Source organism: Ambystoma mexicanum, chromosome 7p (assembly GCF_040938575.1).
Source record: "Ambystoma mexicanum isolate Mex_15411 chromosome 7p, UKY_AmexF1_1, whole genome shotgun sequence".
Classification (NCBI taxonomy): Eukaryota; Metazoa; Chordata; class Amphibia; order Caudata; family Ambystomatidae; genus Ambystoma; species Ambystoma mexicanum.
Window position 1 is genome coordinate 859,353,411 of NC_090939.1, and position 26,895 is coordinate 859,380,305.

Below are 26,895 nucleotides of genomic sequence, written 5' to 3' on the forward strand. Positions count from 1 at the left end.
GTTCCCTATTGTTCGAGCAAGAAACTCGATAGGTAGATGACGTTTCCCTGTGGGCGGTGGCTAGTTACATAGTTGCCCAAAACGGAAGATAATTGGCTGGTTAAGCCCTCCTGTTGAGGGGCGTATCACACGCGAGGCGACGCAGCGTGCGCAGTCCGGTTATAGTATTGATGAGATTACCTTGTTCCAGGAGAGACAGGAAGACAGCTGTAGGGTTAGCGGGGTAGATTACAAGTGTATTTTGAATTTAAAGAACATAACACGAATATACCAGTAGCTCGAAGAAATCGGTGACGTCACCAGTAGGGATTTAATAGGATATCGTGAGCACAAGGAACATTGGATTCGAGAGTGGTGGGGAGGAGAAGCATGATAAAGGAGCTGATAAGGAGATAAACTATAAACCAGTGGATCGAAAGAAGAAGGGGAAAGGGGCGTGGCTGCGCACGGAGAACGCCGGCCACGGCAAGTGTAAAAGGGGGAGGAGAACGGAGAAACAGGACAACTGTATAAGATCGTCGTAAGGGGTACGCAGCCGCAGGGGGCTGCGTGCGCTTCGGCCGCAGGGGGCTGTAGGGGAAGGAATATAATATAACATCACATTTATTACTATTGCATAATTTGTCAAAGGATTGTCGTAAGTCCCCACACTTGCGGGGCGAGGTAAGCAATACAAGGTTGTATATTATAAATTGGTAGTAAAGGGAAGGGTAACAAGGGGAGTACAACCATGTCATCCGGGAGAGGGTCATCAGGGAAAGGGTCGGGAGGGTGGGGGAACACCCTCACTACCCCACTACAGCACATATGCACCACACTGCCACCACACAGGGAGAAGTTAATTAAGTACAGCATAGAGTGGACCCAGGGGACAGACAACAAAATGTTAACACCATGGCCGCCTAATGGTAGTTTTGATCCATATGCCCAACACTCACTACTGAACCATCTGCACAATACATACAAGGGGAAGAAGTTGGCAAGCCACGTGGAGGTGTTTAACTTATGGAGGATGTTCCAGGGGTCTCGACCAGGACCAAATGGAATGTTCACTATAGGGGAAACACCGGAAGAAAAGGAGATTAAGAAAGAAGGAACGGGTGGGGAAAAGGAGTGCGAAAGCACAAAGAATACGGGGAACGAAAGACAGGGAGGAGAAAAGATTGATAAATCAGACGACATAAAAAAGGAACCGAGCAATGAGATACCCATAACACCGGGAGTGAAAACAGAGGGAGGAGGGTTGTACCCTTTAAGAGAATTAGGAGAAATAGAAGGACGGTTAAGGGCGGCTGAAGGATACTCAAACCCGGTATACAGCCCTCCACCATATGTAGCTCATGGGAAGATACCAATGGGGGAAGGGAGGATTAGAGAAGAGCAGACTGTAGAGATAGGAGAGGATGAGTGGGTAGCTGCACAGATATTGTTGAAATTACGAGGCTCACTAACTGGAGAAGAAAGGGAGGCGGTGAGGAGAACAAACGAGGATAGTGCCAGAGAGAGTGAAATGAGGGGAGAGGAGCTACTACGGCAGAAGGAAGAGATTTTGGAGGAAAGATTAGCAAAACTAAGGGAAGAGCAGAATGAACTGATCAAACAACTTGAGAGGGAGGAAAGAGAGAGAGTGAGGAAAAGGAAAGAAGGTAAGGACGAATTGGAAAGATTAAGGGAACGAAGCGAGGAACAAAAGAGAGAAGCTGAAAGGGTAAAAGCAGCAGCAGATAGGGTATCAAGAGTAGTGCTGAGAGAGAAGAAGAAGGAAGAAGAAGAGAAGGAAAAAGAAATGGAAATATGGAGGAGGAGGATAATATCTGAGACAGCTAAAAAATATGAAGAGGGGAAGGTAATAGAGAGTATAGTAGAAAGAGAAAGGGTGAAATGGGAAAGGAAGAGGGAGGATGAAAGGATATTGGAACAGATGAGCAACGAAGTAATGGAGGAATTAAAAAGGAAAAGAGAGGAAAATAGTAGGGAAGTGGAGGAAAGAAGTGAAGAAGGAAGAGAAGGGAGGGGTAAAGAGAGTGAAAGATGGGGAGATGTATATAAAAGTAGGGAGGTAGCAACGACATCAGCACTAGGGGGGACAGTTGGTAACAACGAAAGGGGAGAAAGAGACCTAATAGATTTAAAAACAGTAACAATAAAAGGAAAAAAGGCAGAGTGGGGGGTGGAATTTATAAATGATTTTTGCAGTGAGGAGGAAGAAGGAGTGGAAAAGGATGGAAGAAAGAGTGAAAGGGAAAGCTTAGATAAACTGTACCTCACTAGAACAAACATAGATTCGCCCTGGATAAGTAGAAGAGGGGAGGAGCTGGAGAGAAGTAAGGAGGAAAAGAAAAGGATAGAGGAAACACAAACCAATGAAACCACGCCACCCACATCTCCATCACGCCGTCCTGCCACGTCACTACCTACGTGTTCAACCACCGCACGCTCTCTGCACAGAATAAAGCTCGCGCCCTTCATGAACGAACTTACACCGTATGCATGTCGGCTTAGGGACCTCCCTAGTCGCAGGCCAGACAGACAAATAAACATACCCTTATTGAACACAGGAAATGATGAAAGAAGGGGAAAGGAAGAAGAGGGAGGTAGGGGCAGAGGTAGTAAGGAAGAATTTGAAGTAGTAAAAGAAATGGGGGAAGAGGAGGGGTGTGAAGACCCAATATCATGGAGCGTAAAGGGTGACACAAGACAGAATTTAATGCCACTGCTGGAGAGAGGAGGGGTTAGACCACAATATGTACCTTGGAAACATACGGATAAGGAAAATATAAAATGTAGGCTCCCATCACTAAGTGGAGGTGCGGGTAAGTGGATATATGAAATGGAAAAATACACCGCAGGACAGAAATTAGCAGTAGGAGATGTGAAGGGCCTGTTAATATCAATATTAGGGGATAGAGCGGATGACATTTGGAAAAGAGCGGGATTCCATGGGGTAACAATAACAAACACATTGCATGATGGTGCACCATTTGCAAACTGCAGACATGCGCTATGGCAGGCACTGAGAGTGCAGTACCCAGACACCTCAGACATAGGAGCCATTACTTCCCGTAAGATGGGTGAAAATGAGGATCCTGTTGATTATATCCAGGACATTAAAGAAAAGTGGCGCATGGAGACTAGAGAACAATGGGACAAGACACCAGCCATATTTTATCATATACTAGTACAAGGGCTCCCAGAAGGAGTTCAGAAACAGCTAAAGAAAGTAGTAGGAATGGAAGCAAAACCATGGCCAGAAATACAACTGACTATAGTACATCACTGCAGGACATGGCAAGGAAAGATGAAACAAAAGGAGGAGGACAGGAAAACAGAAGAGGCCAAATTAGTACAGAAAAAACTTACTAAATATACAATGGAAGGGGCACTAATAACTACGCCCACACCAATGACCCAAAGCCCAACGCAAGTAGTGGCTGCACAAGATCCAGCTCAAATAGCGCCCCCACAAGGTGTAATACAGCAAGTGCCGCCTCTGCAATTACACACAGCGAACATGGGAGGGGGGTACCCAATGCAAGGAACTGGGTATTATAGTTATAACAGAGGGAGAGGAGGGTTTATGAGAGGGAGAGGATATGGATATAATACCCAACAACCGGCTGGGGGACTCAGAAATAACTACTCCACAGGGCAACCCGTATACCAAGACAACGCAGGGAGCTTCCCATGGCAAAACAGGGAACCACCCGTGTTGGAGCTGCGGAATATTAGGACACATGTCACGTACATGTAGGGTCAGGCCAGGAACACCAGCATGGAATGAGCAAGCACAACCTAGGACATCCCAAGAACAGCAGGGCATACAACAGCAGCAGATGTCACAACAAGGGAGTGGCCAACCACAACAACCACAACAGCAACAAACTTATTCACTGCCACGACAACAAATAACACAGTATCTGCCACCGCCACAACAACAAGTAGCGTTAATACAACCACCACCACAAAATGAACGAACACAATTGGGTGGGGTGACGGTGTTGGGACACAACCCTTACACAGGGAATGGCCAATCATTGTACCCCCAATAGGCCAGCCCACAGACGGCCTTGGTGTGTCCCATCCTGTCAGTAACACCTAATAGTGCGGAGGAGCCACGCATAGAGGTAACGATAGGTGACAAAAAATTATCATTTCTTGTTGACACCGGGGCGACCCGGTCTTGCATAAGGGAAGGTAAATTTAAGATGTCAGGCGAAGCCATGAACACCCAAGGATTTTCTGGGGCTAAAGGGTTGGTTCCATTTACTGATAACGTTCCGTTATCTATTGGAGATTATGATCTGTCGGTTCCACTTTTGTATTATAGTGCCTCGCCAGTAAATATACTGGGGAGGGACATAATGAACAGGTTGAACATGACGATCTCGTTTACAGAGGATGGCATAATTTGCTCTACTCCAGGGATTAACATGCTCGCAGCACGACAGATTTTGCAAGCATACTGTGGACAGACAGCGATTAGGGCGGAGCCAGTAGATGGCGAGATATTTCAATATGGCACTGACATGGCATTTGCATGGATGCCAGGGATAGAAGGGAAAATATGGAGGAGACCAGCAGCCTATCTATTCCGACCAGAAACACCAGCTAATGAACTGGAAGGGAAGGTGTTTGCAGTGGACATTGAGAGCATTATTGCAACAGCCGATTATGTTGCTGTGCACGCCCAAGATAGAGAAGGGAGAGCTTGGAGGGCGGTGATAGCACTAGCAGAAGGGTGTAGGCTGACCCAGGTGTCAGATGAAGAGCTGTTCTCAGAAGAAAAGGAAGAAAATGAAATGGTGTTCATGATGAGCGTAGAAATATGGCTAAGAGTGGCTCACAAACAAGTAGCACAGAAAATTGCAATGGCACTTGAGGCACCCGTAGGCACCCCAGTCCCATTTTTTAAGGAGGATATGTCAAAGGTTCCCAAATCATTATGGACTATTAGCCCTTATGACGTAGGATGCATAAAAAGCATAGGGGGTGTAAGGATAAAGTTGAAAAAGGGTGCCATATTACCAAGAGTGAAACAGTACCCATTGTCAAAAGAGGCAGATGAGGGCATATATGAAACCATAACGGCCCTTATAAACAATGGCATATTGGTCCCCTCAGAATCACCATGTAACACAGCTGTGTACCCGGTGCGCAAGGCTAAAGGGGGGTCTTGGCGCTTCATACAGGACCTCAGACCCTTGAACAACATAGTAGAAGCAGAGTATCCAGTAACAGCAAACCCGGCCACAATATTGTGTGGCATTCCGGCAGAAGCATCACGTTTTACAGTGATTGACCTTAAAAATGCTTTTTTCTCAATACCATTACACCCAGACTCACAAGATTTGACAAGCTTTACTTACCGAAATACAAAGTGGAAACATACCAGATTACCACAGGGGTATTGTGAATCACCCTCAATTTTCAATAGAGTAATACAGATGGATTTGGGTAACGTTGAGGTGGAAAGCACAGTGTTACAGTATGTGGATGACATAATAATTTGTAGTACAAACGAAAGCAAATGTAGAGAGGACTCATTAAAAATGTTGACAATATTGGCTGAGAAGGGGTATAAGGTAGACATGGAAAAGATACAATACTGTCAGGAACAGGTACTTTACATTGGCCAACTGATATCTCAACATGGAAGAAGGATTGCACCACAAAGAGCACAGGCCATCTCAAGCACTCCCGTGCCACAGACTGTGAGAGAACTACAGCAATTTTTGGGGCTGTGCAACTACTGTAGAGCATGGGTATTTGATTACAGCTCATACATAGGACCCCTGCTTGAGGGTTTGAAGGAAGCAAATAAAGGGGAGAAAAAGCTGGGATGGACTATGGAAATGAGGGAGGCATTTGACGAATTAAAAGACGCAATATCAACTGCTCCAGTACTGGCATCCCCAGACTATGAGCGGCGCTTTTTTATTTTCTCACATTGCGACTCAGCAGTGATGAAAGCAGTATTGGCCCAAAAAACTAGCATGGGCTATAAACCAGTAGCATTTTACAGCGGTCACTTAGACCCTATAATGTTAGGCCAATTCTCTTGTGAACAAGGTCTCGCTGCAGCTGCTTTTGCAGTAGAAAAAGCATCAGCAATAACTATGGGGTGTCCAACTACACTATTTGTGGAACATGCACTATTTGCGATATTGAATAAACCTAAGTCCACACTAACAACACAGAGGGCATCAGGTTATGAGATTATTTTGTCTAAAGCTGAACTAGCAATTGTTAGATGTAGCACGGTTAACCCTGCAAGGTTCCTAGCAGAAGTAATTGAAGAAGGAGATTACGCCCACGACTGCACCCAAGTAACTGAACTATACTCATGTACTAGGAAAGTTGAAGAAAACGCACTAGAGGGAGGTGAGCTTTTGTTTATTGATGGGTCATCAACTATTGATCAAGGAGATGGGATTAGAAGGACTGGGGCAGCTGTAGTAAAAATGATGGAGGCGCCGGTGTGTGTGGCTATGAAGTGTGTACAATTACCACAGCATTACTCTGCTCAAGCGGCGGAACTCGTTGCACTAATATTGGCATTAAAGGAAAGTTTTAATAAAAGAGTAACCATATACTCCGACAGTGCATATGTTACATCCACTGTCCACTCAGGGCTATCAAAATGGAGAAGAAGAGGGTTTAGGAGAGCTGATGGCACTCCAGTACAACATGCCCTCTTATTGGCTGAACTAATTGAAGTAATAAACGATCCCCAAGAACTAGCCCTAGTAAAATGCACCGCACACACCAATGGAGAAGACTATGTATCAAAAGGAAATGCAGCAGCAGACGCACATGCGAAATATGCTGCATATTTTGGTGAGATATGGAACCCCACCGACTCACAGAGAGGGAGAGGGAGGGGAATAGCGAGGGAGATGCTAATAAGAGAAGGGTACACCCATCTCCCAGCCACACAGATTATGGAGCTACAAGCGGCTGCACCAATGGCCGAAAAAGAAGTATGGGTGAAAAGAGGATGCACAATGTCACCAACTGACGCACTATGGCGCCAGGGTGGCACTGGGAAAGTTGTAATACCATTGGCACTGTTAAATACCGCCCTGAGCCAATTACATCACCCTGCCCATACAGGCAAGGAAATAATTGCAGCACGAATTAGAGAAGATTGGTTTTGTCCCGAGTTAACCTCTCATGTGTCAAATTTTATCAGCAATTGTCTCACATGTCAACAGTTTACGGCCGGTCATACTTTAAAAGTGATAAGAGGTATAATACCCCGGCCAGAAGGACCTTTTCGGCACCTTCACATTGACTATGTTGATATGATCAACATATGTCAAGGTAATAGGTATATGATTGTAGTAGTATGCCCATTTTCTAGGTGGATTGAAGCAGGGCCCTGTTCACACCCTGATGCGTTTAGAGCAGCCAAATTCATAGTAAGGGAGGTCTTCCCCAGATGGGGAGTGTGCGAGGTGTTAAGATCAGACAACGGGCCCCATTTCGCAAACGAAATGTTCCAGCATATCACATCCCTGCTGAACATTAAACACAAATTTGCATGTGCATACCACCCACAGGCTAATGGTGTATGTGAACGCCTAAATGGCTTATTGAAGGAGGCAATTGCTAAAATACAACAAACAACAAAGAAAAGTTGGTTGTATTGCCTCCCGTTAGCATTGTTTGAACTTAGAAACAGGCCAGGGTCCGACCACCACCTCACCCCACACGAAGTGGTTACTGGACGCCAAATGCGCCTTCCCCTAACACCAACGTCAAGGGCATTCACCGACCATGAAAGTTCAGCGAATGTGTTAGGTGATGAAATGTATCAATATGTGTCTTCTTTGATTACTAGTGTCGTGTTTGTGTCTCAACAGCTCGAGCGCATACGGGGCGGGTCCACCAGCAATCAAGAAAAAGACGAAAGTACGGAATTGGGAAAGGAGAACTCCTGCAAACTTGCCAAAGGTGACCACGTACTACTTCGCAATTTCAATAGAAGGTGGCATGAGAAGAGGTTCACTGGCCCCCATCTGGTAGAGGACGTATCAACAAGAGCAGTAAAACTAAAGGATAAGCGTGCTTGGAACCACCTACATGACGTAAAAATCTACAAACTGCAGACCCGCCCCAGCGCCAACGACAGAGAAATTGGAAGAACAGCAACCACATCCCCTACAGCGGAAGAAAGTTCAACCACAGACGACGACCCAATTGTTCCTTCGGAGACAATAACTGACGAAGAAGGGAGTGATCCCCATACTGCCCACCCCATGATCACTCGCTCAAAGAGTAAAAATACTTCCGCCATTTGAGCACAAACCCCCCCATTGACTGCTAAAGTACAGTTGTAACTAAAACTGAAGGACATGATTGCACTAATACACATGTAAACACGTGAATGTTCTCTTTTTTCTCTCGCACATACAGGAACTGCGTAATATTGTATTGTTAAGAAAACTAATTAACAAATTCAGTGTGCAAGTGTAAATGGTGCTGCCAGACGATAACTACCCAGAAGAATTGTCACACCAATTTGTATACGAAATAAAGAGGCCAACATACTTAAAAAGGAGAAGGGTACGTGTATACTACACAGCCTTCCTCCTGGCCATAGAATATCACATGCCCCACCTCCGCCCATACTTGCCAGTCCTAAGAGACCCATCACTTAGAGTAGCGTGGGAGCAGCTCTTCGCCTGGGCACTGAATGACTACTTGATAGGGAGAGCTTAAGGGTAACAAAACTAACATCTAATAACCAGCACTTTTGAGAATTTTCAGGCGGGCAACTATAACGTCGCAAGAATAAGCTGCCAGGACCGCAGCAAGGTAAGAGCAAAATGCCGGTGAAATTAGCATATGTAATAAAAATAATAGGGATTATTATGATCACCGGGTTCTTGGCTGCTTCTGTCTGGCAGTACAGCTATGCTATTGATTTTATTGCTGCACCCAAACTTAATATACCCCCGTCCCCTGCTGCAACAGGTGTTACGTCAGGTGGTAATAGTAATTTTGCACCCAAGCAAAATAGAGTTAAACGCAGCACATACTCAGACAATAAAGGTATTGATAATTATGTACAAGACTCAGCACACGTCACAAACAACATATGGTACCAACACATGACCCGCATTGGTAAGCAGACAACTGAGGATAGCTGTTACGTTTGCTCATTAATACCATACGCCATGAGCGCTTCACGAACATTTGTTGCCACAGAAATAGATGAAAAAACAGCACAGTGCGTAATATATTTGGCCCTGTTCCAAACAAAAGGAAGATTTCAAGGAACAGTAGTGCACATGACATGGAAAACACGAGACTCATACCCATATGAAAACAACTTCCTCAAGACCTATCTAAGTTATCACAAGACCAGTTTACATGCTGAAGCATTCAGGTACATAACAAGTGGCCCTGCAAAAGGAGAAACAAAGAAGGTAACACTGCAGTACCTACCATGTGATTGGTACGCCACTGAAGTTCCGGGTAAACAAGGATGCTGGGAAAGGCCGCTATTGACGATAACAGGAAAGGTGTTCCTGGGCAACAGCTGGGAGATAGGAGTGATTGGCAGCAACATGGTAACAAAAGAAACTATCTCAACTATCGAGACACACAATCATCGATGTTGGACGACGTGGATCAAGTATGTACCAATGCTCACATGGGTAGAAGAAGATGAAGACCCGATAACTATACTACCATTGACTGCACCCAAAGTATGCTACCAGCATAAAGGAGAGGTGGACGTAGGATATAACACCAATTGTGCAAACGTGGTGGAGTTACCTGAGGGGGGAGCGGGAACAGCAGTAATAATGGACCATTATTGGGCCTGTGGGGAAAAGGCATATCATACATTGCCTCCCCTGTGGAATGGTGTGTGCACAATGGTACACGTCAATGTACCATCACTAGTGGTACCTAAGAAGCATGTCGATGTGGCGAAATTTCCTAAAATGGATGAAGGGGATAAGAGAAGAAAGAGATCTGCACCACTCCAGAAGGAGCAAGGAAACAGGACCAACAGCAATGATACTGTCCTAAACAGGAGAAAAAGACAAGGAGAGCCATTGACAGGAAATTACCTGTGGGGAAGATCGGAAACGGAACTAACATCAATACCGCCAGAACATAGACTATTCAGCAGAGCAGCAATGTTCTTCTCCTCAATAATACATCCGGGACTGCAGGCATACGCAAACGCAAAATGGCTCCAAATAACAAGGTGGGAACTAATGATGACCATCAATTCAACAGTAAATGGGTTCAACGCAATTAAAGAGGAGCTGCGAGCTGTAAGGATGGTTGCACTCCAGAACAGATATGTATTGGACCTCCTCACAGCAATGGAAGGAGGAGTTTGTGCAAAGATAGGACAATCTTGCTGCACGTTCATACCTGCCAACGATGCTGACAATGGTACGCTGACAGAAGCAGTTTCACAATTGGCCCAGATGCACTCCAAAATGATGGACGAAAGTAACGGTGTGAACAAGGATAAGAGCTGGTTTTCACTATTATGGTCATGGATGCCATCTTGGCTGTCAGATGGACTGAAAATAATAGTGGGGTGTGCTATTTTGGCTGGAGCTGCCCTGATAATAGTTAGGTTTTGGAAGGCCCGGAAGGCACGCACGACTGACGAGTTACTGGAAATGGTGGGAATGCACCCCTTAATGCCAGCAGATGACGGCCAGCATACAGGTGTGATAATACAAGAAAGGGAGAAGTTGCGCACCCAAATTATCACCAATCATCTAGACCCACCATCAGTGAAGATCGAAAACCCAAGGAACCCCAGGAGCTACATAGGAAGATGGGTATACTGTACTCCTGGAGGGACATGTGAATACATGTATTGGTCATTTGAAGATCATGTAAACCATTATGGACATCTCGGCGGGATAACTAAGATATGGAGGGTAAGAGGAGATAACGAGAAGGATATGTTTGTGGTCGACAAGTCGACCAGAGGGGGGACTGAAGTGGGAGAATGGAAGACCAGGCTCCCGTCCTTCACCTCTCGCGCTTGGCCTAGAGGGTCACGGCCCAGACACCCGCCGCGAGAAGAGTTCGTCCAGTTACCAGACGACCAGGTACCATGGTACAGGAACATACGGATGTGTCCACCTGCCTGCCCAGCAGCCCGCACTGGCCGTGCCGACACCTGCGGCTCGGATCAGCTAGACTAAAAACCACACGTCGTTAGAGATGCCATGACGACTTAGACAACGGGAAGCACATCTGTATAAATATACACACTTAACATTCCCACACCAATCTATACGAAGAATATACTCAGTGCTCTGACGTAGGCGACAGGCATATTCACGGACGTGCATCTTTATTATTTTTACATAGGCTTTCAGAGTACAGAAACGCAAGACGCATCATGAACTCATCTATAACGCTTGCTCATGCTTCCCTTGAAACCCGTTACCACCGTGAGAGGTATAATGGAAACACGATATTGGTCATGGGAATATATGCCACTATAATCTAAAGCACCCATGCACGAAATGGATCACTTATGCACCAGGCCCAAGTAGGTCTCAAGCAAGAGTTCCGTGGACATTAACAAAGCAAAAGTCAGGTTGCTGATCCTGCAGAATGAGCCTGGTGGAGCACCCAGCCAAGGTCGCAATGTTGCAAACCCACATCCAAGAACAAATCATCAAAGGCACGATGTTGCAAACTCGCACTCCGCGTACCAACGTTAGAATCATATCTACAAATTAAACCAGACACACAGTGGAAAAACAATATTAATTGTGCAGAATTCTGCCTCAAACACGGTCCCGCCTCACGTGACCAAGCCGAACCTGACGAGATGCCAAAACCCAGGAGAGACAGGGCGTCTGGGTCCCGCACTACGAGACACAGGCCGGGACACTTGAAAGGCTCCATGGACACCTGCTACAGTGGGAACGGTCAGCTCCCATCTATGAATAAATCCTCACATTGTCTGCATGTACCCATATTGAAACATTGTTGCAAACACGGGTACACCGAGAGCTGGGAACAACGGTGGTCCCAGGCTGGGGAGCTCACGGATGCACCAATCAGAACATGGGGCTCTTATCTCACACGTCATTAACATTAGCCAATCCTCAGGGGTCTTCATGTAACAATTCTTATGTATCTAATTAAAGGGACAACCCAGATATACCACCTGACTACACCTTGACCACTAATATCATTCTCTATATGTGTACTATACTAACCCTACCACTCGAGCAACCAATTATGAGTGGCGGTAGGTTTTTGTTAACTTTTGAAGTGACGCAAGTAGCGCGTCATATTACAGTAAAAAGGGCCTGCGAGCCCCACGATGGTGTGTGTGTCAGGACGAACGCGTACGCTCCTTGACCCATCCCTGCCGTTTGCATAATAAACAGCAGAAGTTGCCTTGCTCCTTGTGTGTGCCTCATACTCTGTCTCGGTCCGAGATACACACGGGAGGAGTTGGGGCCTCCCTGCCCGGAGGTCTGCGGGCGGCCCGGCCGACCCCGGCAGAATTTCCCCCCCGACAAACGTGCAGCATGATTGTCCAATCTTTGCGCATACTCCTCCTTCCATGGCTGTGAGGAGGTCCAATACATATCTGTTCTGGAGTGCTACCATCCTTACAGCTCGCAACTCCTCTTTTATTGCGTTAAATCCATTTACTGTAGAATTGATGGTCATCATTAATTCCCATCTAGTTATCTGGAGCCATTTTGCGTTTGCGTAAGCCTGCAGTCCTGGATGTATTATTGAGGAGAAGAACATTGCTGCCCTGCTGAATAGTCTGTGTTCTGGCGGAATTGAAGTGAGGGCTGTTTCCGACCTTCCCCATAGGTAATTTCCAGTCAGAGGATCTCCTTGTCTTTTCCTTCTATTCAGGACGGTATTGTTACCGTTGGTCCTGTTCCCTTGCTCCTCCTGAGGTGGTGCGGATCTCTTCTTTCTCCTGTCCCCTTCATCCGTTTTGGGAAAGCTTGCCACATTCACATGCTTCTTGGGTACCACTAGTGACGGTACATTGACGTGTACCATTGTGCATACACCATTCCACAGGGGGGGCAGTGTGTGGTATGCTTTTTCTCCACAGGCCCAGTAATGGTCCATTATTACTGCTGTTCCTGCTCCCCCCTCAGGCAACTCCATCACGCTGGCACAATTGGTGTTGTATCCTACGTCCACTTCCCCTTTATGTTGGTAGCATACCTTAGGCGCAGTCAGCGGCAGAATTGTTATTGGGTCTTCATCCGTCTCTACCCATGTGAGCATTGGTACGTACTTGATCCAAGTCGTCCAACATCTGTGGTTGTGTGCCTCGATAGTTGAGATAGTTTCCTTTGTCACCATGTTGCTTCCAATCACTCCTATCTCCCAATTGTTGTCCAAGTACACCTTCCCCGTTATAGTCACCAGTGGCCTTTCCCAGCATCCTAGTTTACCAGGAACTTCAGTTGCATACCAATCACATGGCAAATACTGCAATGTCACTTTCTTTGTTTCCCCTTTTGCAGGACCACTTGTTATGTATCTGAATGCTTCAGCATGTAAACTGCTCTTGTGGTAACTCAAATAGGTCTTGAGGAAGTTGTTTTCGTATGGGTATGAATCTCGTGTTTTCCACACCATGTGCACCACTGTCCCTTGAAACCTTCCTTTCGTTTGGAACAGTGCCAAGTATATAATGCATCGTGCTGTCTTTTCATCTATTTCTGTGGCCACAAATGTTCGGGACGCGCTCATGGCGTATGGTATTAATGAGCAAACGTAGCAGCTGTCTTCTGTTGTCTGCTTACCAATGCGGGTCATGTGTTGATACCATATGTTGTTTGAGACATGTGCTGAATCTTGGATATAATTATCAATACCTTTATTATCTGAGTATGTGCTGCGTTTAACTCTATTTTGTTTGTGTATAGTTTTACTAATATCACCTGACGTAACACCTGTTGCAGCTGGGGATGGGGGTATATTAGGTTTGGGTACAGCAGTAATATTGATAGCACAGCTGTACTGCCATACAGAGGCAGCCAAGAACCCGGTGATCATCAAAATCCCTATTATTTTTATTACATATGCTAATTTCACCGGCATTTTGCTCTTGCCTTTGCTGCGGTCCGGCAGCGTATTCTTGCGACGTTAAAGTTGCCCGCCTGAAAATTCTCAATATGCTTATTATTAAATATTAGTTGTTGTTAATTAAGCTCTCCCTATCAGATAGTCATTCAGTGCCCAGGCGAAGAGTTGTTCCCACGCCAATCTAAGCGACTTATCTCTTAGGGCAGGCAGGTATGGGTGAAGGTGGGGCATTGAGTGTTCTATGGCCAAGAGGAATGCTGTGTAGTACACACGTACCCTTCTCTTTTTCAGATACGTTGGCCTTTTTATTTCGTATACAAATTGGTGTGACAATTCTTCTGGGTAGTAATCGTCTGGGGGTACCATCTACTCCTGGGCAATGAATTTGTTAGTTATCTATTTTCTTAACAGTACAATAATACGCAGTTCCTGCATGTGCGAGAGAAAAAAAAAGAGAAAGCATTCACGTGTTTACATGTGTACTTGTGCAATATAATGTCCTTTAGTACAGTTATTACTCGTAGTGGGGGTAGGGGCCAATGGGCAGGGGGTTTTGGTTCAATTGGCGGAAGTAGTTTTACTCTTTGAGCATGTGACCATGGGGTGGGCAGTATGGGGGATCACCCCTTTCTTCTTCAGTTATTGTCTCTGGGCAATTTGGGGAGTGACAGGGTATGGGGACACTTGGGTCGTTGGCTGTGATAGAACTCTCTTCTTCCGTTGGCGATGTTGTTGTTCTTCCAACAGACCTGTCGGTGGCGCTGGGGCGGGTCTGAGGTTTGTAGATCTTTACATCGTGTAGGTGATTCCAGGCGCGCTTGTCCTGTAGCTTTACTGCTCTCGTTGATACCTCTTCTACTAGATGTGGGGCCAGTAAACCGGGGATCACTCCACTTTCTATTGAAGTTGCGAAGCAATACGTGGTCACCTTTAGTAACTTTACACAGTCTTTCTTTGTCCAATTCTTTATCCGCGTCTTCTTGTCGATTGCTGTTAGACCCGCCCCGTGTGCGCTCGAGCTGTTGAGACACAAACACCACACTAGTAATCAAAGAAGACACATATTGGTACATTTCATCACCAAAGACATCGGCGGTACTTTCATTGTCGGTAAATGCTCTTGATGTTGGCGTTAGGGGAAGGCGCATCTGACGTCCGGTAACCACCTCGTGTGGGGTGAGGTGGTGGTCGGATCCTGGTCTATTCCTTAGCTCGAATAGGGCTAGTGGAAGACAATATAACCAATTCTTGTTAGTTGCTTGCTTTATCTTTGCTATAGCCTCCTTTAATAGGCCATTCAGGCGTTCACATATACCGTTGGCCTGTGGGTGGTATGCACATGCAAATTTATGTTTTATGTTCAACAAGGATGTAATGTGCTGGAACATTTCATTTGCGAAATGTGGGCCATTGTCTGATCTTAACACCTCGCACACTCCCCATCTTGGGAAGACCTCCCTCACTAGGAATTTAGCTGCTCTAAATGCATCTGGGTGTGAACAGGGCCCTGCTTCAATCCACCTAGAGAATGGGCATACTACTACGATCATATATCTATTTCCTTGACATATATTGATCATATCAACATAATCAATATGGAGATGCCGGAAAGGTCCCTCTGGCCGGGGTATAGTACCTCTTACCACCTTTAGAGTATGGCCGGCCGCAAACTGTTGACATGTGAGACAATTACTGATAAACTTAGACACATGAGAATTTAGCTCGGGGCAGAACCAGTCTTCCCTAATTCGTGCTGCAATTACTTCTTTGCCTGTGTGGGCTGGATGATGTAGTTGGCTTAGGGCAGTGTCCAAAAGTGCCAATGGTATTACAACTTTTCCAGTGCCACCCTGGCGCCATAGTGCGTCAGTTGGTGACATTATGCATCCTCTTTTTACCCATATTTCTTTTTCGGCCATTGGTGCGGCCGCTTGTAGCTCCATAATCTGCGTGGCTGGGAGATGGGAGTACCCTTCTCTTATCAACATCTCCTTAGCTATTCCCCTCCCTCTCCCTCTCTGTGACTCTGGGGGGTTCCATATCTCACCAAAGTATGCAGCATACTTCGCATGTGCGTCTGCTGCTGCATTCCCCTTTGAGACGTGATCTTCACCATTGGTGTGTGCTGTGCATTTTACTAAAGCTAATTCTTGGGGGTCGTTTATTACTTCAATTAGTTCAGCCAATAACAGAGCATGTTGCATGGAGTGCCATCAGCTCTTCTAAATCCTCTCCTTCTCCATTTTGACAGCCCTGAGTGGACAGTAGATGTAACATATGCGCTGTCGGAGTATATGGTTACTCGTTTGTGAAGGCTTTCCTTCAACGCCAAGATCAGTGCAACCAATTCAGCTGCTTGAGCGGAGTAATGCTGTGGTAATTGTACACATTTTATCGCCACACACACCGGTACCTCCATCATTTTTACCACTGCTGCCCCAGTCCTCCTAATACCATCCCCTTGATCGATAGTTGATGACCCATCAATAAATAAGAGCTCACCACCCTCCAGTGCGTTTTCTTCCACCTTCCTACTACATGAGTATATTTCAGTTATTCCCGTACAGTCATGGGCATAATCTCCCTCCTCAATTACTTCTGCTATGAACCTTGCAGGGTTGACCGTGCTACATCTAACAATTGATAGTTCAGCTCTTGATAAAATGATCTCATAACCAGATGCTCTCTGCATGGTTAGGGTGGACTTAGGTTTATTCAATATCGCAAATAGTGCATGCTCCACAAACAAGGTAGTTGGGCATCCCATGGTGATTGTTGATGCCTTTTCCACTGCAAAGGCAGCTGCGGCTAGACCTTGTTCGCAAGGGAAGTGACCCAACATTACAGGATCTAAGTGGCCGCTGTAAAATGCTACTGGTTTGTAGCCCATGCTTGTTCTTTGAGCCAACACTGCTTTCATTACTGCTGAGTCGCAGTGTGAGAATATAAAAAATCGTCTCTCATAATCTGGGGATGCAAGCACTGGAGCAGTAGATATTGCATCTTTCAATTCACCAAAAGCCTCTTTCATCTCCATTGTCCACCCCAGCTTTTTCTCCCCTTTATTAGCTTCCCTCAACGCCTCAAGCAGGGGTCCTATGTACGAGCTGTAATCAAACACCCATGCCCTACAATAGTTGCACAGCCCCAGAAACTGCTGCAGTTCCCTCACAGTTTGTGGCAGTGGAGTGTTCGAAATGGCTTGTGCTCTTTGTGGTGCAATCTTTCTTCCATATTGGGATATGAGTTGACCAATGTAAAGTACCTGTTCTTGACAGTACTGTATCTTTTTCCATGTCTACCTTGTAACCTTTTTCAGCCAATATTGTCAACATCTTTAAACAGTCCTCTCTGCATGTTTTCTCCTTCGCGCTGCAGATTATTATGTCATCCACATACTGCAACACCGTGCTTTCCACTTCAATATTACCCAAATCCATCTGTATCACTCTATTGAAAATTGAGGGTGATTCGCAATACCCTCGTGGCAATCTAGTGTGTTTCCACTTTGTGTTTCTGTAAGTGAAGCTCGTCAGATCTTGTGAGTCGGGGTGCAATGGTATTGAGAAAAAAGCATTTTTAAGGTCGATCACTGTAAATCGTGATGCCTCTGCTGGAATGCCACACAATATCGTGGCCGGGTTTGCTGCTACGGGATATTCTGCTTCTACTATGTTGTTCAAGGGCCTGAGGTCCTGTATGAAGCGCCAAGACCCCCCTTTAGCCTTGCGCACTGGGTACACAGCCGTGTTGCAAGGTGATTCCGAGGGGACCAATATGCCATTATTTACAAGGGCCGTTATGGTTTCATAGATACCCTCATCTGCCTCTTTTGATAGTGGGTACTCTTTAACTCTGGGAAGTATTGCACCTTTTTTCAATTTTATTCTTACTCCCCCTATACTTTTTATACACCCCACGTCATAGGGGCCGGTAGTCCACAATGATTTGGGTACTTTTGACATATCCTCCTCAAAGAAGGGGACTGGGGTGCATGCGGGTGCCTCAAGTGCCATTGCAATTTTCTGTGCTACTTGTTTGTACGCCACCCTTAGCCATATTTCCACACTCATCATAAACACCATTTCATCTTCTTCCTTTTCATCTGAGAACAGCTCCTCATCTGACACCTGGGTGAGCCTACATCCTTCTGCTAATGCTATCACTGCCCTCCATGCTCTTCCTTCTTTGTCTTGGGCATGCACAGCAATGTAGTCAGCTGTTGCAATAATACTCTCAATGTCCATTAAGAACACCTTCCCTTCTGGTTCATTAGCAGGTGTTTCTGGTCTGAACAGATAGGTTGCTGGCCTCCTCCATATTTTCCCTTCTATCCCTGGCATCCATGCAATTGCCATATCTGTTCCATACTGGAATAGTTCGCCATCTATTGGCTCTGCCCTAATCGCGGTCTGTCCGCAGTATGCTTGCATAATTTGTCGTGCTGTGAGCATGTTAATCCCTGGAGTAGAGCAAATTATGCCGTCCTCAGTAAAGGAGATCGTCATATTCAACCTGTTCATTATGTCTCTCCCCAATATATTTACTGGTGAGGCACTATAATATAAAAGTGGAACTGACAGATCATAATCTCCAATAGATAAGGGAATGTTATCAGTAAAGGGAACCAACCCTCTAGCCCCAGAGAATCCTTGGGTGTTCATGGCTTCGCCTGACATCTTAAACTTACCTTCCCTTATGCAAGACCGGGTTGCCCCGGTGTCAACAAGGAATGATAATTTTTTGTCACCTATCGTGGCTCCTCCGCACTATTAGGTGTTACTGACAGGATGGGACACACCAAGGCCGTCTGTGGGCTGTCCTATTGGGGGTACAATGATTGGCCATTTCCTGTGTAAGGGTTGTGTCCCAAGACCGTCACCCTACCCAGTTGTGTTCGTTGTGCTTGGGACTGCTGTGTCATTGCTACCTGTTGTTGTGGCAGCGAACACATCTGTGGCTGTTGTTGTGTCAGTTGTGGTTGTTGTTCATTTCCCTGTTGCAACGTCTGCTGTTGCTGTATGCCCTGCTGTTCCTGTGAGGGCCCTTGTTGTCCCTGTTCACTCCATGATGGTATACCAGGTCTAACTCTACACGTGCGGGGCATGTGTCCTAATAGTCCACAACTCCAACACACCGGCGGTTCCCTACTTTGCCATGGAAAGCTCCCTGTGTTGTCCTGGTATACTGGTTGCCCTGTGGGGTAGGGGTTTCTAAATCCTCCCACCTGTTGTTGAGTGTTATATCCGTATCCTCTCCCTCTCATAAATCCTCCTCTCCCCCTGTTATAATTATAATAACCAGCTCCTGCCATCGTGTGTCCACCTCCCATGCTGGTCATGTATGGTTGTATTTGCGGCGCCTGTTGTGTTACAGTCTGCGAAGGTGGTATTTGTGCACAATCTTGTGCAGCCACTACTTGTGTGGGGCTTTGGGTCATTGTTGTGGGCGTAGTTATTAGTGCCCCTTCCATCGTATACTTGGTAAGTTTTTTCTGTACTAGTTTAGCCTCTTCTGTTTTCCTGTCCTCCTCCTTTTGTTTCATTTTACCTTGCCATGTTCTGCAATGATGCACTATAGTAAGTTGTATTTCTGGCCATGGTTTTGCTTCCATTCCCACTACTTTCTTTAGTTGTTTCTGAACTCCTTCTGGGAGCCCTTGTACTAGCATATGATAGAATATTGCTGGTGTTTTATCCCATTGTTCCCACGTTTCCATACGCCACTTCTCTTGAATCTCCTGGATATAATCAACAGGATCTTCATTTTCACGCATCTTACGAGAGGTAATTGCACCTATGTCTGATGTGTCTGGGTACTGTACCCTCAGTGCCTGCCATAGTGCATGTCTGCAGTTAGCGAATGGTGCCCCATCGTGCGATGTGTTTGTTATTGTTACCCCGAGGAATCCCGCTCTCTTCCAAATGTCATCCGCTCTATCCCCTAATATTGATATTAACAGGCCCTTTACGTCTCCTACTGCTAGTTTCTGTCCTGCGGTGTGTTTTTCCATTTCATATATCCACTTGCCCGCACCTCCACTCAATGATGGGAGCCTGCATTTTATATTTTCTTTATCAGTATGCTTCCAAGGGACGTACTGTGGTCTAACCCCTCCTCTCTCTAGAAGTGGCATCAAATTATGTCTTGTTTCACCCATTGTGTTCCATAATACCGACTCCTCACACCCTTCCTCCTCCTCCCTTTCTTTTACATCTTCAATTTCGTCCGTATTTCCCCTGCTCTCAACTTTTTCTTCTACATTTTTTCCTGCTATTAATGTGGGCATGTTTATTCGACTTTCTTGTCTGCGACTGGGGAGGTTTCTAAGCCGGTATGCATAGGGTGTCAATTCTTCTGTGAATGGCGCGAGTTTTATTTTGCGTAACGAGCGTGAGGTGGTTGAGCATGTAGGGTGCAATTGGGGAGTGTGTGATGGTGATGGAGATGGTGTTGTTTCATGTGTTTGTCTTTCCACTATTCTTCGCTCTCCCTCCTCACTTCTTCCCAGTTCATCCATTCTCCTACTTCTCAATGGTGAATCTACGTTGGTTCGGGTGATGTATAGTTTATCTAGACTTTCCCTTCCACTGCTACTTCCTTCTTTCTCCACTCCTTCTTCTCCCCCACTGCAAAAGTCAGACATAGACGGTAACCCCCACTCGGTCTTTTTCCCCTTGATCGTTACTGTTTCTAAATCTATCAGGTCCAGTTCTCTTGTTTCTCCTTTATCAACCACTCCCCTTTGCGCTGATGTTGTGGCTACTTCTGTGTTTCTATATACATTCTCCACTCTCCCTACTCCTATCTTCTCTTTCTCCTTCATCTCTCTCCTCCATCTCCCTACTATTTTCCTCCCTTTTCCTTTTTAACTCCTCCATTACTTCACTTCTCATCTTTTCTAATATTCTTTCATCCTCCTTTTTTCTTTCCCATTTCCTCCTTTCTCTTTCTACTATACTCTCTATCACTCTCCCTTCTTCGTATTTCTTACTAGTTTCTGATAATACTCTCCTCTTCCACATTGTCATTTCTTTTTCTTTTTCTTCCTCTTCCCTTTTCTTTTCTCGCAGTACTACTCTTGATACCCTTTCTGCTGCTGCTTTTACCCTTTCAGCTTCTCTCTTTTGCTCCTCCGTTCGTTCCCGTATTTTCTCCAATTCGTCCTTACCTTCTTTTCTTTTCCCCGCTCTCTCTTTCTCCTCCCTTTCAAGCTGCTTAATCAATTAATTCCGCTCATCCCTTAATTTTGCTAGTCGTTCCTCCAAAATCTCTTCCTGTTGTCTCAACAGCTCTTCTTCCCTCATTTCACTATCTCTGGCATTATCCTCATCTGTTTTCTTTACTACCTCCTTCTCTTCTCCTGTTAATGAACCCCGTAGTTTTAATAATATCTGTGCAGCCACCCACTCATCGTTTCCTATTTCCACAGTCTGATTTTCTCCAGTTCCCCCTTCCCCCGCTGGCATCTTCCTATGAGCCACATATGGTGGAGGGCTGTATGCCGGGTTCGAGTATCCCTCAGCCGCCCTTAACTGTCCTCTTTCTATTTCTCCTAGTTCTCTTAAAGGGTACAACCCCCCTATCTCTGTTTTTTCCCCCTTTGCTATAGGTATCTCGTTGCTCTGTTCCTTTTTTATCTCATCTGTTTTATTATTCACTTCTCCTCCCTCTCTTCGGTTCCCCGTGTTCTTTGGGTCCTCACTCCCCCTTTCCCCGTCCTTTCCTTCCTCCTTAATCTCTTTTCCTTCTGGTATTTCCCCCATGGTAAACATTCCATTTGATCCTGGTCTGGACCCCTGGAACATCCTCCATAAATTAAACACCTCCACATGGTTCGCCAACTTCTTCCCTTTATATGTATTGTGCAGATGGTTTAATAATGAATGTTGGACATAACGATCAAAGCTACCATTAGGCGGCCACGGTGTTAGCATCTTGTTATCCGTCCCTTGGGTCCATTCTATGCTATATTTAATCAGTTTCTCCCTATGGGGTAGCAGTGTTGCGCAGATGTGTTGTAGTGGGGTAATGAGTGTGTTCCCCCACCCTCCCGATCCTGCCCCGTGTGACATAGTAGCGCTCCACTTGTTACCCTTCCCCTATCGGGTAGCAGTTTATCTCACTAGCAGATTACAATATACAGCCTTATATCGCTTACCTGGCCCCGTAAGTTTGGGGACTTACGATAGTCCGCTAAGAAAAATTATAGAAAATATGGTATGTTACATATATATATATATATCCTTCTGTCCCCCCTACGGCCCCCTGCGGCCGAGGCGCACGTAGCCCCCTGCGGCTGCGTACCCCTTGAGACGTTCTTATACAGTCGTCTATTTCCACGAGCTCCTCCCTCTTCTACACTGGCCGTGGCCGGCGTTCTCCGTGCGCGGCCACGTTCCCCCTGTTCACCTTTCCCCGATCGACTTATTGCCGTTTATCCCCGTTTCCACTTCCGTACCACAATTCTCTCCCCCACCAACCTCAGGATGGAATATGCCTTGTGCTCGAGATATCCTATGAAAACCCTACTGGTGACGTCACCGATTTCTTCGAGCTACTGATAAGTTCTTCATATATTCTTTATATTCAAAATACACGTCCAATCTACCCCCGTTAACCCTATAGCTGTCTTCCTGTCACTCCTGGAACAAGGTAATCAAATCAATCATATAATCGGACTGCGCACGCTGCGTCGCCTCGCGTGTGATACGCCCCTCGACAGGAGGGCTTAACCAGCCAACTATCTTCCGTATTAGGCAACTGCCTAGCTACCGCCTACAGGGAAACGTCATCTACCTATCGAGTTTCTTGCTCAAACAATAGGGATCCTCATCTACTCATTGATCAATAAATGCCAAATCGTAGGAAACCACGCACACCCATACCCTTACACGTAGTCGCGACCTAGGCCAATCAGTCTCTACGAGCGGCCGCACGTGATGTTTTCGTGCTCCGCCCCCTCCCTTCGCGTAACGTAGCCGTCTGCTCTCCCACTTTTTCGGCTACCATTCACTCCATTTCCAACACCAAATTCTCAAACCTTCGCCGCACACCTGTTTAACACCTCCCGCCTCCCTTATTTAACTCCTCCCCCCTCCCTCACAATTTCACATTTCTTGTTGTGCGTGGCATGCTCACCAAGTTCTCCTGATGCGGGGCCGCTCGACTGCGTGCACCCCTCCAAGCGGCTCGCCACCACCCCTCGTCTGGACCACGTCTGGACACTCGCCAACCGCGGGCGGGATACTTCTCAACCGGCTCCCGAGGGCCAATATCCGGATTGCGCTGTCCGGTCTTCTCGCAGCTCCGCGATGGTCCTGTAGTCCTCAGAAGGGGGCAACGGCAAAGGGGGCCGCGCTGCCGGGCCTCCTCGCAACCGGAGTCCCTGGAAAAAGTAAAAAATAAAAAGGCGGATCTTAAACAGATCTCAGCAGTGCCTCCAACTTGTCGGGGGGAAATTCTGCCGGGGTCGGCCGGGCCGTCCGCAGACCTCCGGGCAGGGAGGCCCCAACTCCTCCCGTATATCCCAAACGAGATAGAGTATGCGACACACACAAGAAGCAAGGTGACTTCTGCTGTTTATTAAACACAAACGGCAGGGATGGGTCAAGGAGCGTACGCGTCCGTCCTGACACACACACAATCGTGGGGCTCGCAGGCCCTTTTTACTTTAGTGTGACGCGCTACTCGCGTCATCCCAAAAGTTTAGCAAAAAACCTATCTCCACTCTGGATTGGTTGCTCGAGTGGTAGGGTTAGTATAGCATACGTATAGAGAACAATATTAGTGGGTAAAGTGAGTCAGGTGATATATCTGGGTTGTCCCTACAATTAGATACATGAGAATTGTTACATGAAGACTACTAATGATTGGTCAATGTTAATGGCGTCAGTGATAAGAGTCCCATGTTCTGATTGGTGCGTTCGCGAGCCTCCCAGTCTGGGACCATCGCTGTTCCCAGCTCGCGGTGCACCTGTTATTTGCAACAATGTTTCACTATGAGTACGTGTAGACAATGTGAAGACTTATTCATGAGCTGGAAGGCCGACTACTCCCACTGTCGCAGATGCCCATTGAGCCTTTCAAGTGTATCTGCCTGTGTCTCGTACTGAGGGATCCAGATGCCTTCTTTCTCCTGGGCTTGGCATCCTGTCAGGTTCTGCTTGGTCACGTGAGGTGGGACCGTGTTTGAGGCAGACTTTACACCATTAATATTGTTTTTCCACTGTGCGTTTGGTTTAATTTTGCAGGTGTGACCTTAACGTTGGTGTGCGGCATGCGAGGTTGCAACATCGTGCCCTTGATGGTCTGCTTTCGGAATGTGGGTTTGCAACATTACGACCTTGGCTGTCTGCTCTCGCCGGGCTCATTTTGCAGGATCAGCAAATCGACTCTTGTTCTTTTCATGTCCATGGGAGCTCTTGCTTGCGGCCTACTTAGGCCTGGTGTATAGGTAGAACCATTTGGTGCACGGCGCTTTAGGTTATAGTAACATATTGTCTTATGACCAGTATTATGTCTTCGTTATATTTCTCATTATGGCATCTGGGTCTTGGAAAAGCGTAAGCAAGCTTTTTAGGTGAGTTCATGATGCGTCTTGCGTTTCTGCATTTAAAAGCCTATATGAAAAATAATAAAGATGCACGTCCGTGAGTATATCTGTCGCCTACGTCATAGCACTGAGTATATTCTTCGTGTAGATTGGTGCGGGAGTGTCCAGCGTGTATATTTGCACAGGTGCGCTGATCGTTGACTAGGTTGTCATGGCATCTCTAACGACGTGTTGGCTTTAATCTAGTTGATCCGGGCCGCAGGTGTCAGCATGGGCAGGTCGTGCTGTCGGGCAGGCAGATGGACACATCCGTATGTTCCTGTACCAGGGTATTTGGTCATCTGGTAGATGGGCAAACTCTTCTCGTGGCGGGTGCCTGGGCCGTGATCCTTTAGGCCAGGCGCGAGAGGGCAGGGACGGGAGTCTGTTTTTCCATTCTCCCACTTCAACCCTCTTCATCAGTTGACGCTGCAGACAGGGAGAGACAAAACACAGGCATCAGGGGACTGTACAATGGTCTGATACACACATGACAGTTGCAGATGAGTGGCAGTCTCAACCTTCACACATGGCCTCACACTCCCCAACACACATATCATCTCTATCAACACTCACGCGCAAATGAACTGGAATGTTGCAGCAGCCAGCACCATCCATACACATACAACACCATGACCATCCGTAGGTTAGCCTGACATCACATGCAACACGGGGATTGGCAAACACATGCACACACACCACCAGACGTACATGCATCTGTACATCTCCACCACCTGTTGCAGTGCAATCCCGGCATCCATTTCACATCTGCCAATCAGCCTCCTACATGTCAGTGTCACATGCATCCATGGTGTATCACAGTGGCACACATGTCAAATACGCTCACACACACATGTACACCATGCACATACATGAAGGTGGAACCTGCATCCATGTGTCACACCCCAACCATGTCATGGTACATACACAGATATGTAAACATGTGTGCACCCCAACATGCATTTGGCCCTAATGCTTTTGTACACATACACCGTTGATGTGCCTCACACATGACTGGAGTCTCATGCGGAAGGCTCATGTCCCTCTACATGCACATAAATACATAGTCCTTCAAAGACATATGTGCAAACTGCACACATCTGCCACACCTCAACATGCACAGCATCCAATCAGTACACATGCACACTTACCGCTTGACTGTGGACGGGTCTGCCTCCCAAGGACCTGGAGGTGGAGCGCTGGGCCTATACGTTCCATGACCCTCATCTGCATGTTGGTAAGGCGGAGCCGGCGCTCCTTCCCATGCTTTGCCTTCAGGAGACGCCGGGCCTTGCTGAGGGTCCTGGACCTGAAGTCCTCCGAGCGCTTCCACACGTGTTGCAAGTCGCGGGCTGCTACCTCCTCCACGTTGATGGCAGCCATGATGTCCGTCCAGATCCTCTTCCGTCCTTCATTGTCGGCGCGTGAACTTCCAAAGAGGGCATCATAATGCCCCAGGACTTGCTCCACCAGGATACCAACTTCTGCAGCAGTGAAGCTGGTAGCTCTCTGCCTCTCTGACTGGGGGTTGCCAGTGGTGCCAGATGGTGTTGTGTCCGACATGGCAACCCGAGGCAGGTGTGGGTGGGCAACTGGGTCCTGGGGCTGGGCTGTGGAGCAAGATGGTACACCAGTCAGGAGTCTACTGTTCCAGAAGGGGTGGTCACAGCAACTGGACCCCTGCAGATAGCTGACGTGCAGGCATCAAATAGCAGGGCATGTGCCCAGCAGGCAGGCAGGCAGCAGCAGGTGGGAGCGTGCTCGGGCCTCTGGGGGGCAGTAATTCGGCCTTCTGGGCAGGAGCATGGTCTTCCGTGTGTTGTTGCGTGGCCAGCTTGATACAGAGTGATTTGGCACTTGAAAAAATTGCACATCAGCGTGAAATCCGAGGAAAGACCCTTAGCGCGTAAGCGCATCTGTGACGTTACGTGTGCGTGCGTTTCCCACAACACGGGTACATTTGAATAAGCACATGAGAATAATGCACGTCAGCGTGCTATTGGAGGAAAGGGCCTTAGCGCGTATGCGCGTCTGTGACATTGCACGTGTGGGCAGGCTTAAAAGATACATGTAGGACGCCATTTCCTTGTACGTGCTTTTTGTGGAGAGTGAGCGGGTGATTCTTGTACTTCTTGTCGGTTCACACATGATTACTTCACAACGTTTCCAGTTCGTACTCCCTGTTTCCTCAGACTGCGTTCTTTTCTTCTTTTGGCAGGGGT